The sequence below is a fragment of the Loxodonta africana genome, unplaced genomic scaffold (assembly GCF_030014295.1).
Source record: "Loxodonta africana isolate mLoxAfr1 unplaced genomic scaffold, mLoxAfr1.hap2 scaffold_748, whole genome shotgun sequence".
NCBI lineage: Eukaryota > Metazoa > Chordata > Mammalia > Proboscidea > Elephantidae > Loxodonta > Loxodonta africana.
In genome coordinates, this window is record NW_026975482.1 from 15703 (window position 1) to 30255 (window position 14553).

Sequence of the window (14553 nt, forward strand, 5' to 3'; positions counted from 1 at the left end):
GCGGTGATGTGCGTGGGTGGATACTTAGGAATCAGAGAATGCTGAAACATGTGCGCTGGAGTCGTCTGCGATAGCCTGGGTCCAAGTCCGATAGGGCCTACCGAAATGGGAGAAACGGCCAACTAGAACAATGTATTTTCCCAAGATATTTAGGAGATGTGAATGGCCCAGAGCTCTACAGGAGACTGGTCAACTTGCTGTAATTGAAAGCGTGTGTCAGTTGCGGCTGGACTCGCAGGATTTGCGGGGCGCTTTTCCCGTGAATCTTGAAATTGGATGAGCGACTCAGTAGTCTGATAGCTGGCTCCAGCTTTCAAGTAAAGGTAGCTGCACAGATAACTGCATAGAAAATCTAAAGTCAGGGTCGATGCCAGGTGTGAAGGGGACACGAGGGTCAGGAGCACTTTCAGGTTGATGCCACAGGAGGTCATGTTTCCCTGGAGCTCTAGACAGTGAAAGCAGGCGTAAGTGCTGCCTTGCACATGTGCAGAGATCAGTGTTCCTACAGAGTTCGTTGGAATCCTGTAGAGGTTCCATAAGACTCCTGCTCTCTTTGTGCCAAGGAATCCTCTGATGGTTGATAAACAGGAGGAGATGTGTTCCCTGTGTTCCCATTCTTTGGGAATGAGGTGGCCTGGACTGTGTCTCTCCATGGCACAAGGGTGAAATCAAACTCTGGAAATGCCTAGTTGAATTTGGGGCCAAATTCTTGGTGAAAGCCCTCTTCCGAGTGTCCCACAGCTCATTTGAAGATCCCCAGTTTTGGGAACCCTTGGATGTCATTTCCTGGAAGTGCTCGTGCACGGATCCGTGCCTGTGGACACAGATTCGGCTTCCTCGTAGACATTAGCCGGGGCTGATCAAATGAATAGCCTGTTCTTGGCTGGGACTTCCTGAGTACTTTTCTCCATTCGGAGTCCTCTATGCCTTGTCTTGATCTGGCACGCGTCTGCCTTTCTGTCAAGGGTCAGCAGTCTCACTAATGGGCGAGAAGTGTGTGTCTTGATTTCGTCCCTCTTTTGGGCTATATGTGGAAAAAGCATAGCTGTTAGGCAATGAATGTCTCTCGTCTGATGTCTGACTTACTTCTTTGCCCTTCCTCAAAGGATTGCAAGGTCGAAGCCTGTTTTCCTGCTTTCATGAGGGTCAAGCTACTCCCCGGGAAACCGGAAGAGGATGTGCGAACCTTCTCATCCTGCGTGATTGCGGGCTGGATGGACGATATCGGTGGTGAGGAACTTGAAGACTCAGGTGATTTCTCCCTGGGATTGAGATGTCTCGGGTCAACGAAGACACCTCAACTTGTCTCGAAGAGAGATGATGACATAAAAATCATGCTCAGTAGGATCCCGCTGAGGCCCAGAGAGAAACTCCTTTTCCCTAACGTTAATGATCTGCTTTAGAGGGGACCCCCGTTTGGATCCCTTTTTCCTCCACCAAGTGATCAAAAACTCCTCCCTGACCGATTCTGGTCATGCTGATTCCTTGGCTCTTTTCGTCTTTTTCTGTCATTTCGAAAGACCTGCTTTCAGGAGATTCACCACCGAAAGAACTCAAGGTGAGTGAATGACGGCGGTTTTCCCTTGTCTCTGGTGACACTTAGACAAGTGAAAATGGAGCCCAAGAGGCAGTCGGGTTTTGTGGAAAAGCTGAGACGTGTCCCCTGCTTTGAGCTTGACCTGACCGATTGACCAAGTGGCGGTGATATGCACGGGTGGATAGTTAGGAAGCACAGGAACCTAGAAGAATTTCCACTTGAGTAATTTTTGCTAGTCCGGTTCCCAGTCGGGTATGTCTACGGAAGTTTGAGAATATTTTCAACTCTCAACTCTTTACGGGATGGGAGTGTGTAGCAGCTCTACTGGAGAAACCAGAGAGACTTGCCCTAGTTGAAAGCCTGTGTCAGTTGCGACTGGACTCTTAGGATCTCCAGGGCCTCTTTCCCAGACATCTTGGTATTGGATGAAGACTGGAGTAGCCTGACACCTCGCTGTAGCATTCAAGAAAAGGCAGCAGCACCACTATCTGAGTCAAAAAGCTAATGCCAGGCTCAATACCATTCGGTACGTGGGTCGCGAGCGTCATGACTAGTTTCAGGTTCATACCACAGGAGGTCAGGATCTGCTGACAGTCTAATCAGGCAATGCAGGCATAACTGCTGCCTTCCACATGTGGAAAGGTCATTTTCTTGACAGATCTTTGGAATCTTGTAGAGATTCCATAGAACTCCTTTTCCGTGTGCCCCACGGGATCCTCTGATGCTTGATATACGGGAGGAGATGTGTTCCCTCTCTGGGGATTATTGGGGCCTGAGGTAGATTCGATTGTGTCTCTCCATGGCTCAGTGGTGAAATGAAAGCGTTGAAGGACTGTGGCAATTTTAACAAGTGTTGGCAGAATTCTTGGAAAGCTATTCTTTTCCAAATGTCCTCCAGCTGATTTGAAGATCCCCCGGTGCTGGGGACTCTTGGGTGCCATTTCCCGGGAGTCCGCACACATTGGACAGTGCCCGTGGACGCATAGTTGGCTGCCTTCAACACATCAGTCAGGCTTAAGCAATGGCAAAGGCTCCTTTTGCCTGGGTCCTCCTGTAAATTTGTGCTACATCCAGAGACCTCTCTGCCTTCTTCTGAATATTGCATGATTCTCTCCTGCTGTCATGGGTCAGCAGACTCCCCAGCGGGTTGCAAATGGCTGTCTTGATTTTGTCCATGTGTTCGCGAATGTCTGGCTGAAAGCCTAGCCTTAGGGAAGTGAGTTTCTCTTCTGGGATCTCTGTCTTACTGATTTCCCCTTTTCAAAGGGTTAGTGAGGTCGATGTCTCTTGTGCCGCTTTCATGGGGGTCAAGCCAACTGCCCGGGAAACTGGAAGATGATGTGTGAACGCTCTCATCCACTGTCCTTCCTGGGTGGAAGGAAGACATTTGTGGTAAGCATCTTCAGGTCTCAGGGGATTTTTCCTGGGGAGTGATATGGCTGGGGTCAATGATGACATAATCTGTCTGGAAGAGAGATGATGACCTAAAAATCATGCTCAGAGAGGTTATGCTGAGGCCCTGTGGGAAAGTCCTTTGGCCCAGCCTTCCAGATCTTCTTTAGAGCGGACTCCCATTTTGATTTCTTTCACCTGCACCAAGTAATCCAAAAGACCTGGGTGGCCGATTTTGGTCAGGCTGATTCCTTGGCTCTTTTCCTCTTTTTGTGTCCTTTAGCACAACCTGCCTCCGAGGAGTTCACCGTTGCGAGGACAAAAGGTGAGGGATTTCCCGTGATTTGCCCTGGCCCCATCTGACACTTAGGCAAGTGAGGATACACCGCAAAAGGCAGTAGGGTTTGCTGACAAGGCTGAGGCATGTCCCCTGGTGTTTGCTTGACCTTGCCTGGTTGACTAAGTGGCGGTGATGTGCGTGGGTGGATACTTAGGAATCAGAGAATGCTGAAACATGTGCGCTGGAGTCGTCTGCGATAGCCTGGGTCCAAGTCCGATAGGGCCTACCGAAATGGGAGAAACGGCCAATTAGAACAATGTATTTTCCCAAGATATTTAGGAGATGTGAATGGCCCAGAGCTCTACAGGAGACTGGTCAACTTGCTGTAATTGAAAGCGTGTGTCAGTTGCGGCTGGACTCGCAGGATTTGCGGGGCGCTTTTCCCGTGAATCTTGAAATTGGATGAGCGACTCAGTAGTCTGATAGCTGGCTCCAGCTTTCAAGTAAAGGTAGCTGCACAGATAACTGCATAGAAAATCTAAAGTCAGGGTCGATGCCAGGTGTGAAGGGGACACGAGGGTCAGGAGCACTTTCAGGTTGATGCCACAGGAGGTCATGTTTCCCTGGAGCTCTAGACAGTGAAAGCAGGCGTAAGTGCTGCCTTGCACATGTGCAGAGATCAGTGTTCCTACAGAGTTCGTTGGAATCCTGTAGAGGTTCCATAAGACTCCTGCTCTCTTTGTGCCAAGGAATCCTCTGATGGTTGATAAACAGGAGGAGATGTGTTCCCTGTGTTCCCATTCTTTGGGAATGAGGTGGCCTGGACTGTGTCTCTCCATGGCACAAGGGTGAAATCAAACTCTGGAAATGCCTAGTTGAATTTGGGGCCAAATTCTTGGTGAAAGCCCTCTTCCGAGTGTCCCACAGCTCATTTGAAAATCCCCAGTTTTGGGAACCCTTGGATGTCATTTCCTGGAAGTGCTCGTGCACGGATCCGTGCCTGTGGACACAGATTCGGCTTCCTCGTAGACATTAGCCGGGGCTGATCAAATGAATAGCCTGTTCTTGGCTGGGACTTCCTGAGTACTTTTCTCCATTCGGAGTCCTCTATGCCTTGTCTTGATCTGGCACGCGTCTGCCTTTCTGTCAAGGGTCAGCAGTCTCACTAATGGGCGAGAAGTGTGTGTCTTGATTTCGTCCCTCTTTTGGGCTATATGTGGAAAAAGCATAGCTGTTAGGCAATGAATGTCTCTCGTCTGATGTCTGACTTACTTCTTTGCCCTTCCTCAAAGGATTGCAAGGTCGAAGCCTGTTTTCCTGCTTTCATGAGGGTCAAGCTACTCCCCGGGAAACCGGAAGAGGATGTGCGAACCTTCTCATCCTGCGTGATTGCGGGCTGGATGGACGATATCGGTGGTGAGGAACTTGAAGACTCAGGTGATTTCTCCCGGGGATTGAGATGTCTCGGGTCAACGAAGACACCTCAACTTGTCTCGAAGAGAGATGATGACATAAAAATCATGCTCAATAGGATCCCGCTGAGGCCCAGAGAGAAACTCCTTTTCCCTAACGTTAATGCTCTGCTTTAGAGGGGACCCCCATTTGGATCTCTTTTTCCTCCACCAAGTGATCAAAAACTCCTCCCTGACCGATTCTGGTCATGCTGATTCCTTGGCTCTTTTCGTCTTTTTCTGTCATTTCGAAAGACCTGCTTTCAGGAGATTCACCACCGAAAGAACTCAAGGTGAGTGAATGACGGCGGTTTTCCCTTGTCTCTGGTGACACTTAGACAAGTGAAAATGGAGCCCAAGAGGAAGTCGGGTTTTGTGGAAAAGCTGAGACGTGTCCCCTGCTTTGAGCTTGACCTGACCGATTGACCAAGTGGCGGTGATATGCACGGGTGGATAGTTAGGAAGCACAGGAACCTAGAAGAATTTCCACTTGAGTAATTTTTGCTAGTCCGGTTCCCAGTCGGGTATGCCTACGGAAGTTTGAGAATATTTTCAACTCTCAACTCTTTACGGGATGGGAGTGTGTAGCAGCTCTACTGGAGAAACCAGAGAGACTTGCCCTAGTTGAAAGCCTGTGTCAGTTGCGACTGGACTCTTAGGATCTCCAGGGCCTCTTTCCCAGACATCTTGGTATTGGATGAAGACTGGAGTAGCCTGACACCTCGCTGTAGCATTCAAGAAAAGGCAGCAGCACCACTATCTGAGTCAAAAAGCTAATGCCAGGCTCAATACCATTCGGTACGTGGGTCGCGAGCGTCATGACTAGTTTCAGGTTCATACCACAGGAGTTCAGGATCTGCTGACAGTCTAATCAGGCAATGCAGGCATAACTGCTGCCTTCCACATGTGGAAAGATCATTTTCTTGACAGATCTTTGGAATCTTGTAGAGATTCCATAGAACTCCTTTTCCGTGTGCCCCACGGGATCCTCTGATGCTTGATATACGGGAGGAGATGTGTTCCCTCTCTGGGGGTTATTGGGGCCTGAGGTAGATTCGATTGTGTCTCTCCATGGCTCAGTGGTGAAATGAAAGCGTTGAAGGACTGTGGCAATTTTAACAAGTGTTGGCAGAATTCTTGGAAAGCTATTCTTTTCCAAATGTCCTCCAGCTGATTTGAAGATCCCCCGGTGCTGGGGACTCTTGGGTGCCATTTCCCGGGAGTCCGCACACATTGGACAGTGCCCGTGGACGCATAGTTGGCTGCCTTCAACACATCAGTCAGGCTTAAGCAATGGCAAAGGCTCCTTTTGCCTGGGTCCTCCTGTAAATTTCTGCTACATCCAGAGACCTCTCTGCCTTCTTCTGAATATTGCATGATTCTCTCCTTCTGTCATGGGTCAGCAGACTCCCCAGTGGGTTGCAAATGGCTGTCTTGATTTTGTCCATGTGTTCGCGAATGTCTGGCTGAAAGCCTAGCCTTAGGGAAGTGAGTTTCTCTTCTGGGATCTCTGTCTTACTGATTTCCCCTTTTCAAAGGGTTAGTGAGGTCGATGTCTCTTGTGCCGCTTTCATGGGGGTCAAGCCAACTGCCCGGGAAACTGGAAGATGATGTGTGAACGCTCTCATCCACTGTCCTTCCTGGGTGGAAGGAAGACATTTGTGGTAAGCATCTTCAGGTCTCAGGGGATTTTTCCTGGGGAGTGATATGGCTGGGGTCAATGATGACATAATCTGTCTGGAAGAGAGATGATGACCTAAAAATCATGCTCAGAGAGGTTATGCTGAGGCCCTGTGGGAAAGTCCTTTGGCCCAGCCTTCCAGATCTTCTTTAGAGCGGACTCCCATTTTGATTTCTTTCACCTGCACCAAGTAATCCAAAAGACCTGGGTGGCCGATTTTGGTCAGGCTGATTCCTTGGCTCTTTTCCTCTTTTTGTGTCCTTTAGCACAACCTGCCTCCGAGGAGTTCACCGTTGCAAGGACAAAAGGTGAGGGATTTCCCGTGATTTGCCCTGGCCCCATCTGACACTTAGGCAAGTGAGGATACACCGCAAAAGGCAGTAGGGTTTGCTGACAAGGCTGAGGCATGTCCCCTGGTGTTTGCTTGACCTTGCCTGGTTGACTAAGTGGCGGTGATGTGCGTGGGTGGATACTTCGGAATCAGAGAATGCTGAAACATGTGCGCTGGAGTCGTCTGCGATAGCCTGGGTCCAAGTCCGATAGGGCCTACCGAAATGGGAGAAACGGCCAACTAGAACAATGTATTTTCCCAAGATATTTATGAGATGTGAATGGCCCAGAGCTCTACAGGAGACTGGTCAACTTGCTGTAATTGAAAGCGTGTGTCAGTTGCGGCTGGACTCGCAGGATTTGCGGGGCGCTTTTCCCGTGAATCTTGAAATTGGATGAGCGACTCAGTAGTCTGATAGCTGGCTCCAGCTTTCAAGTAAAGGTAGCTGCACAGATAACTGCATAGAAAATCTAAAGTCAGGGTCGATGCCAGGTGTGAAGGGGACACGAGGGTCAGGAGCACTTTCAGGTTGATGCCACAGGAGGTCATGTTTCCCTGGAGCTCTAGACAGTGAAAGCAGGCGTAAGTGCTGCCTTGCACATGTGCAGAGATCAGTGTTCCTACAGAGTTCGTTGGAATCCTGTAGAGGTTCCATAAGACTCCTGCTCTCTTTGTGCCAAGGAATCCTCTGATGGTTGATAAACAGGAGGAGATGTGTTCCCTGTGTTCCCATTCTTTGGGAATGAGGTGGCCTGGACTGTGTCTCTCCATGGCACAAGGGTGAAATCAAACTCTGGAAATGCCTAGTTGAATTTGGGGCCAAATTCTTGGTGAAAGCCCTCTTCCGAGTGTCCCACAGCTCATTTGAAGATCCCCAGTTTTGGGAACCCTTGGATGTCATTTCCTGGAAGTGCTCGTGCACGGATCCGTGCCTGTGGACACAGATTCGGCTTCCTCGTAGACATTAGCCGGGGCTGATCAAATGAATAGCCTGTTCTTGGCTGGGACTTCCTGAGTACTTTTCTCCATTCGGAGTCCTCTATGCCTTGTCTTGATCTGGCACGCGTCTGCCTTTCTGTCAAGGGTCAGCAGTCTCACTAATGGGCGAGAAGTGTGTGTCTTGATTTCGTCCCTCTTTTGGGCTATATGTGGAAAAAGCATAGCTGTTAGGCAATGAATGTCTCTCGTCTGATGTCTGACTTACTTCTTTGCCCTTCCTCAAAGGATTGCAAGGTCGAAGCCTGTTTTCCTGCTTTCATGAGGGTCAAGCTACTCCCCGGGAAACCGGAAGAGGATGTGTGAACCTTCTCATCCTGCGTGATTGCGGGCTGGATGGACGATATCGGTGGTGAGGAACTTGAAGACTCAGGTGATTTCTCCCGGGGATTGAGATGTCTCGGGTCAACGAAGACACCTCAACTTGTCTCGAAGAGAGATGATGACATAAAAATCATGCTCAATAGGATCCCGCTGAGGCCCAGAGAGAAACTCCTTTTCCCTAACGTTAATGATCTGCTTTAGAGGGGACCCCCGTTTGGATCCCTTTTTCCTCCACCAAGTGATCAAAAACTCCTCCCTGACCGATTCTGGTCATGCTGATTCCTTGGCTCTTTTCGTCTTTTTCTGTCATTTCGAAAGACCTGCTTTCAGGAGATTCACCACCGAAAGAACTCAAGGTGAGTGAATGACGGCGGTTTTCCCTTGTCTCTGGTGACACTTAGACAAGTGAAAATGGAGCCCAAGAGGCAGTCGGGTTTTGTGGAAAAGCTGAGACGTGTCCCCTGCTTTGAGCTTGACCTGACCGATTGACCAAGTGGCGGTGATATGCACGGGTGGATAGTTAGGAAGCACAGGAACCTAGAAGAATTTCCACTTGAGTAATTTTTGCTAGTCCGGTTCCCAGTCGGGTATGCCTACGGAAGTTTGAGAATATTTTCAACTCTCAACTCTTTACGGGATGGGAGTGTGTAGCAGCTCTACTGGAGAAACCAGAGAGACTTGCCCTAGTTGAAAGCCTGTGTCAGTTGCGACTGGACTCTTAGGATCTCCAGGGCCTCTTTCCCAGACATCTTGGTATTGGATGAAGACTGGAGTAGCCTGACACCTCGCTGTAGCATTCAAGAAAAGGCAGCAGCACCACTATCTGAGTCAAAAAGCTAATGCCAGGCTCAATACCATTCGGTACGTGGGTCGCGAGCGTCATGACTAGTTTCAGGTTCATACCACAGGAGGTCAGGATCTGCTGACAGTCTAATCAGGCAATGCAGGCATAACTGCTGCCTTCCACATGTGGAAAGATCATTTTCTTGACAGATCTTTGGAATCTTGTAGAGATTCCATAGAACTCCTTTTCCGTGTGCCCCACGGGATCCTCTGATGCTTGATATACGGGAGGAGATGTGTTCCCTCTCTGGGGATTATTGGGGCCTGAGGTAGATTCGATTGTGTCTCTCCATGGCTCAGTGGTGAAATGAAAGCGTTGAAGGACTGTGGCAATTTTAACAAGTGTTGGCAGAATTCTTGGAAAGCTATTCTTTTCCAAATGTCCTCCAGCTGATTTGAAGATCCCCCGGTGCTGGGGACTCTTGGGTGCCATTTCCCGGGAGTCCGCACACATTGGACAGTGCCCGTGGACGCATAGTTGGCTGCCTTCAACACATCAGTCAGGCTTAAGCAATGGCAAAGGCTCCTTTTGCCTGGGTCCTCCTGTAAATTTGTGCTACATCCAGAGACCTCTCTGCCTTCTTCTGAATATTGCATGATTCTCTCCTTCTGTCATGGGTCAGCAGACTCCCCAGTGGGTTGCAAATGGCTGTCTTGATTTTGTCCATGTGTTCGCGAATGTCTGGCTGAAAGCCTAGCCTTAGGGAAGTGAGTTTCTCTTCTGGGATCTCTGTCTTACTGATTTCCCCTTTTCAAAGGGTTAGTGAGGTCGATGTCTCTTGTGCCGCTTTCATGGGGGTCAAGCCAACTGCCCGGGAAACTGGAAGATGATGTGTGAACGCTCTCATCCACTGTCCTTCCTGGGTGGAAGGAAGACATTTGTGGTAAGCATCTTCAGGTCTCAGGGGATTTTTCCTGGGGAGTGATATGGCTGGGGTCAATGATGACATAATCTGTCTGGAAGAGAGATGATGACCTAAAAATCATGCTCAGAGAGGTTATGCTGAGGCCCTGTGGGAAAGTCCTTTGGCCCAGCCTTCCAGATCTTCTTTAGAGCGGACTCCCATTTTGATTTCTTTCACCTGCACCAAGTAATCCAAAAGACCTGGGTGGCCGATTTTGGTCAGGCTGATTCCTTGGCTCTTTTCCTCTTTTTGTGTCCTTTAGCACAACCTGCCTCCGAGGAGTTCACCGTTGCAAGGACAAAAGGTGAGGGATTTCCCGTGATTTGCCCTGGCCCCATCTGACACTTAGGCAAGTGAGGATACACCGCAAAAGGCAGTAGGGTTTGCTGACAAGGCTGAGGCATGTCCCCTGGTGTTTGCTTGACCTTGCCTGGTTGACTAAGTGGCGGTGATGTGCGTGGGTGGATACTTAGGAATCAGAGAATGCTGAAACATGTGCGCTGGAGTCGTCTGCGATAGCCTGGGTCCAAGTCCGATAGGGCCTACCGAAATGGGAGAAACGGCCAACTAGAACAATGTATTTTCCCAAGATATTTAGGAGATGTGAATGGCCCAGAGCTCTACAGGAGACTGGTCAACTTGCTGTAATTGAAAGCGTGTGTCAGTTGCGGCTGGACTCGCAGGATTTGCGGGGCGCTTTTCCCGTGAATCTTGAAATTGGATGAGCGACTCAGTAGTCTGATAGCTGGCTCCAGCTTTCAAGTAAAGGTAGCTGCACAGATAACTGCATAGAAAATCTAAAGTCAGGGTCGATGCCAGGTGTGAAGGGGACACGAGGGTCAGGAGCACTTTCAGGTTGATGCCACAGGAGGTCATGTTTCCCTGGAGCTCTAGACAGTGAAAGCAGGCGTAAGTGCTGCCTTGCACATGTGCAGAGATCAGTGTTCCTACAGAGTTCGTTGGAATCCTGTAGAGGTTCCATAAGACTCCTGCTCTCTTTGTGCCAAGGAATTCTCTGATGGTTGATAAACAGGAGGAGATGTGTTCCCTGTGTTCCCATTCTTTGGGAATGAGGTGGCCTGGACTGTGTCTCTCCATGGCACAAGGGTGAAATCAAACTCTGGAAATGCCTAGTTGAATTTGGGGCCAAATTCTTGGTGAAAGCCCTCTTCCGAGTGTCCCACAGCTCATTTGAAAATCCCCAGTTTTGGGAACCCTTGGATGTCATTTCCTGGAAGTGCTCGTGCACGGATCCGTGCCTGTGGACACAGATTCGGCTTCCTCGTAGACATTAGCCGGGGCTGATCAAATGAATAGCCTGTTCTTGGCTGGGACTTCCTGAGTACTTTTCTCCATTCGGAGTCCTCTATGCCTTGTCTTGATCTGGCACGCGTCTGCCTTTCTGTCAAGGGTCAGCAGTCTCACTAATGGGCGAGAAGTGTGTGTCTTGATTTCGTCCCTCTTTTGGGCTATATGTGGAAAAAGCATAGCTGTTAGGCAATGAATGTCTCTCGTCTGATGTCTGACTTACTTCTTTGCCCTTCCTCAAAGGATTGCAAGGTCGAAGCCTGTTTTCCTGCTTTCATGAGGGTCAAGCTACTCCCCGGGAAACCGGAAGAGGATGTGTGAACCTTCTCATCCTGCGTGATTGCGGGCTGGATGGACGATATCGGTGGTGAGGAACTTGAAGACTCAGGTGATTTCTCCCGGGGATTGAGATGTCTCGGGTCAACGAAGACACCTCAACTTGTCTCGAAGAGAGATGATGACATAAAAATCATGCTCAATAGGATCCCGCTGAGGCCCAGAGAGAAACTCCTTTTCCCTAACGTTAATGATCTGCTTTAGAGGGGACCCCCATTTGGATCCCTTTTTCCTCCACCAAGTGATCAAAAACTCCTCCCTGACCGATTTTGGTCATGCTGATTCCTTGGCTCTTTTCGTCTTTTTCTGTCATTTCGAAAGACCTGCTTTCAGGAGATTCACCACCGAAAGAACTCAAGGTGAGTGAATGACGGCGGTTTTCCCTTGTCTCTGGTGACACTTAGACAAGTGAAAATGGAGCCCAAGAGGCAGTCGGGTTTTGTGGAAAAGCTGAGACGTGTCCCCTGCTTTGAGCTTGACCTGACCGATTGACCAAGTGGCGGTGATATGCACGGGTGGATAGTTAGGAAGCACAGGAACCTAGAAGAATTTCCACTTGAGTAATTTTTGCTAGTCCGGTTCCCAGTCGGGTATGCCTACGGAAGTTTGAGAATATTTTCAACTCTCAACTCTTTACGGGATGGGAGTGTGTAGCAGCTCTACTGGAGAAACCAGAGAGACTTGCCCTAGTTGAAAGCCTGTGTCAGTTGCGACTGGACTCTTAGGATCTCCAGGGCCTCTTTCCCAGACATCTTGGTATTGGATGAAGACTGGAGTAGCCTGACACCTCGCTGTAGCATTCAAGAAAAGGCAGCAGCACCACTATCTGAGTCAAAAAGCTAATGCCAGGCTCAATACCATTCGGTACGTGGGTCGCGAGCGTCATGACTAGTTTCAGGTTCATACCACAGGAGGTCAGGATCTGCTGACAGTCTAATCAGGCAATGCAGGCATAACTGCTGCCTTCCACATGTGGAAAGATCATTTTCTTGACAGATCTTTGGAATCTTGTAGAGATTCCATAGAACTCCTTTTCCGTGTGCCCCACGGGATCCTCTGATGCTTGATATACGGGAGGAGATGTGTTCCCTCTCTGGGGATTATTGGGGCCTGAGGTAGATTCGATTGTGTCTCTCCATGGCTCAGTGGTGAAATGAAAGCGTTGAAGGACTGTGGCAATTTTAACAAGTGTTGGCAGAATTCTTGGAATGCTATTCTTTTCCAAATGTCCTCCAGCTGATTTGAAGATCCCCTGGTGCTGGGGACTCTTGGGTGCCATTTCCCGGGAGTCCGCACACATTGGACAGTGACCGTGGACGCATAGTTGGCTGCCTTCAACACATCAGTCAGGCTTAAGCAATGGCAAAGGCTCCTTTTGCCTGGGTCCTCCTGTAAATTTCTGCTACATCCAGAGACCTCTCTGCCTTCTTCTGAATATTGCATGATTCTCTCCTGCTGTCATGGGTCAGCAGACTCCCCAGTGGGTTGCAAATGGCTGTCTTGATTTTGTCCATGTGTTCGCGAATGTCTGGCTGAAAGCCTAGCCTTAGGGAAGTGAGTTTCTCTTCTGGGATCTCTGTCTTACTGATTTCCCCTTTTCAAAGGGTTAGTGAGGTCGATGTCTCTTGTGCCGCTTTCATGGGGGTCAAGCCAACTGCCCGGGAAACTGGAAGATGATGTGTGAACGCTCTCATCCACTGTCCTTCCTGGGTGGAAGGAAGACATTTGTGGTAAGCATCTTCAGGTCTCAGGGGATTTTTCCTGGGGAGTGATATGGCTGGGGTCAATGATGACATAATCTGTCTGGAAGAGAGATGATGACCTAAAAATCATGCTCAGAGAGGTTATGCTGAGGCCCTGTGGGAAAGTCCTTTGGCCCAGCCTTCCAGATCTTCTTTAGAGTGGACTCCCATTTTGATTTCTTTCACCTGCACCAAGTAATCCAAAAGACCTGGGTGGCCGATTTTGGTCAGGCTGATTCCTTGGCTCTTTTCCTCTTTTTGTGTCCTTTAGCACAACCTGCCTCCGAGGAGTTCACCGTTGCGAGGACAAAAGGTGAGGGATTTCCCGTGATTTGCCCTGGCCCCATCTGACACTTAGGCAAGTGAGGATACACCGCAAAAGGCAGTAGGGTTTGCTGACAAGGCTGAGGCATGTCCCCTGGTGTTTGCTTGACCTTGCCTGGTTGACTAAGTGGCGGTGATGTGCGTGGGTGGATACTTAGGAATCAGAGAATGCTGAAACATGTGCGCTGGAGTCGTCTGCGATAGCCTGGGTCCAAGTCCGATAGGGCCTACCGAAATGGGAGAAACGGCCAACTAGAACAATGTATTTTCCCAAGATATTTATGAGATGTGAATGGCCCAGAGCTCTACAGGAGACTGGTCAACTTGCTGTAATTGAAAGCGTGTGTCAGTTGCGGCTGGACTCGCAGGATTTGCGGGACGCTTTTCCCGTGAATCTTGAAATTGGATGAGCGACTCAGTAGTCTGATAGCTGGCTCCAGCTTTCAAGTAAAGGTAGCTGCACAGATAACTGCATAGAAAATCTAAAGTCAGGGTCGATGCCAGGTGTGAAGGGGACACGAGGGTCAGGAGCACTTTCAGGTTGATGCCACAGGAGGTCATGTTTCCCTGGAGCTCTAGACAGTGAAAGCAGGCGTAAGTGCTGCCTTGCACATGTGCAGAGATCAGTGTTCCTACAGAGTTCGTTGGAATCCTGTAGAGGTTCCATAAGACTCCTGCTCTCTTTGTGCCAAGGAATCCTCTGATGGTTGATAAACAGGAGGAGATGTGTTCCCTGTGTTCCCATTCTTTGGGAATGAGGTGGCCTGGACTGTGTCTCTCCATGGCACAAGGGTGAAATCAAACTCTGGAAATGCCTAGTTGAATTTGGGGCCAAATTCTTGGTGAAAGCCCTCTTCCGAGTGTCCCACAGCTCATTTGAAAATCCCCAGTTTTGGGAACCCTTGGATGTCATTTCCTGGAAGTGCTCGTGCACGGATCCGTGCCTGTGGACACAGATTCGGCTTCCTCGTAGACATTAGCCGGGGCTGATCAAATGAATAGCCTGTTCTTGGCTGGGACTTCCTGAGTACTTTTCTCCATTCGGAGTCCTCTATGCCTTGTCTTGATCTGGCACGCGTCTGCCTTTCTGTCAAGGGTCAGCA

General features: G+C 49.4%; 8 non-coding genes across 8 annotated transcripts; all 8 read left to right on the plus strand.

Annotated features, from left to right (window-relative positions):
* The first annotated feature begins 1280 nt into the window (after positions 1–1280).
* Positions 1281–1361, plus strand: LOC135230069 (small nucleolar RNA SNORD115). The gene has a single exon (XR_010320708.1). It is a non-coding gene; the product is annotated as a small nucleolar RNA SNORD115 (small nucleolar RNA).
* Positions 1362–2979: 1618 nt separating this feature from the next.
* On the plus strand, positions 2980–3057 carry LOC135230076 (small nucleolar RNA SNORD115). Its single transcript, XR_010320715.1, has one exon. It is a non-coding gene; the product is annotated as a small nucleolar RNA SNORD115 (small nucleolar RNA).
* Positions 3058–4675: 1618 nt separating this feature from the next.
* LOC135230070 (small nucleolar RNA SNORD115) lies at positions 4676–4756 on the plus strand. The gene has a single exon (XR_010320709.1). It is a non-coding gene; the product is annotated as a small nucleolar RNA SNORD115 (small nucleolar RNA).
* A 1618-nt stretch (positions 4757–6374) lies between these two features.
* Positions 6375–6452, plus strand: LOC135230077 (small nucleolar RNA SNORD115). The gene has a single exon (XR_010320716.1). It is a non-coding gene; the product is annotated as a small nucleolar RNA SNORD115 (small nucleolar RNA).
* Positions 6453–8070: 1618 nt separating this feature from the next.
* On the plus strand, positions 8071–8151 carry LOC135230081 (small nucleolar RNA SNORD115). The gene has a single exon (XR_010320720.1). It is a non-coding gene; the product is annotated as a small nucleolar RNA SNORD115 (small nucleolar RNA).
* Positions 8152–9769: 1618 nt separating this feature from the next.
* Positions 9770–9847, plus strand: LOC135230078 (small nucleolar RNA SNORD115). The gene has a single exon (XR_010320717.1). It is a non-coding gene; the product is annotated as a small nucleolar RNA SNORD115 (small nucleolar RNA).
* A 1618-nt stretch (positions 9848–11465) lies between these two features.
* On the plus strand, positions 11466–11546 carry LOC135230088 (small nucleolar RNA SNORD115). The gene has a single exon (XR_010320727.1). It is a non-coding gene; the product is annotated as a small nucleolar RNA SNORD115 (small nucleolar RNA).
* Positions 11547–13164: 1618 nt separating this feature from the next.
* LOC135230079 (small nucleolar RNA SNORD115) lies at positions 13165–13242 on the plus strand. The gene has a single exon (XR_010320718.1). It is a non-coding gene; the product is annotated as a small nucleolar RNA SNORD115 (small nucleolar RNA).
* The last annotated feature ends 1311 nt before the right edge of the window (positions 13243–14553 follow it).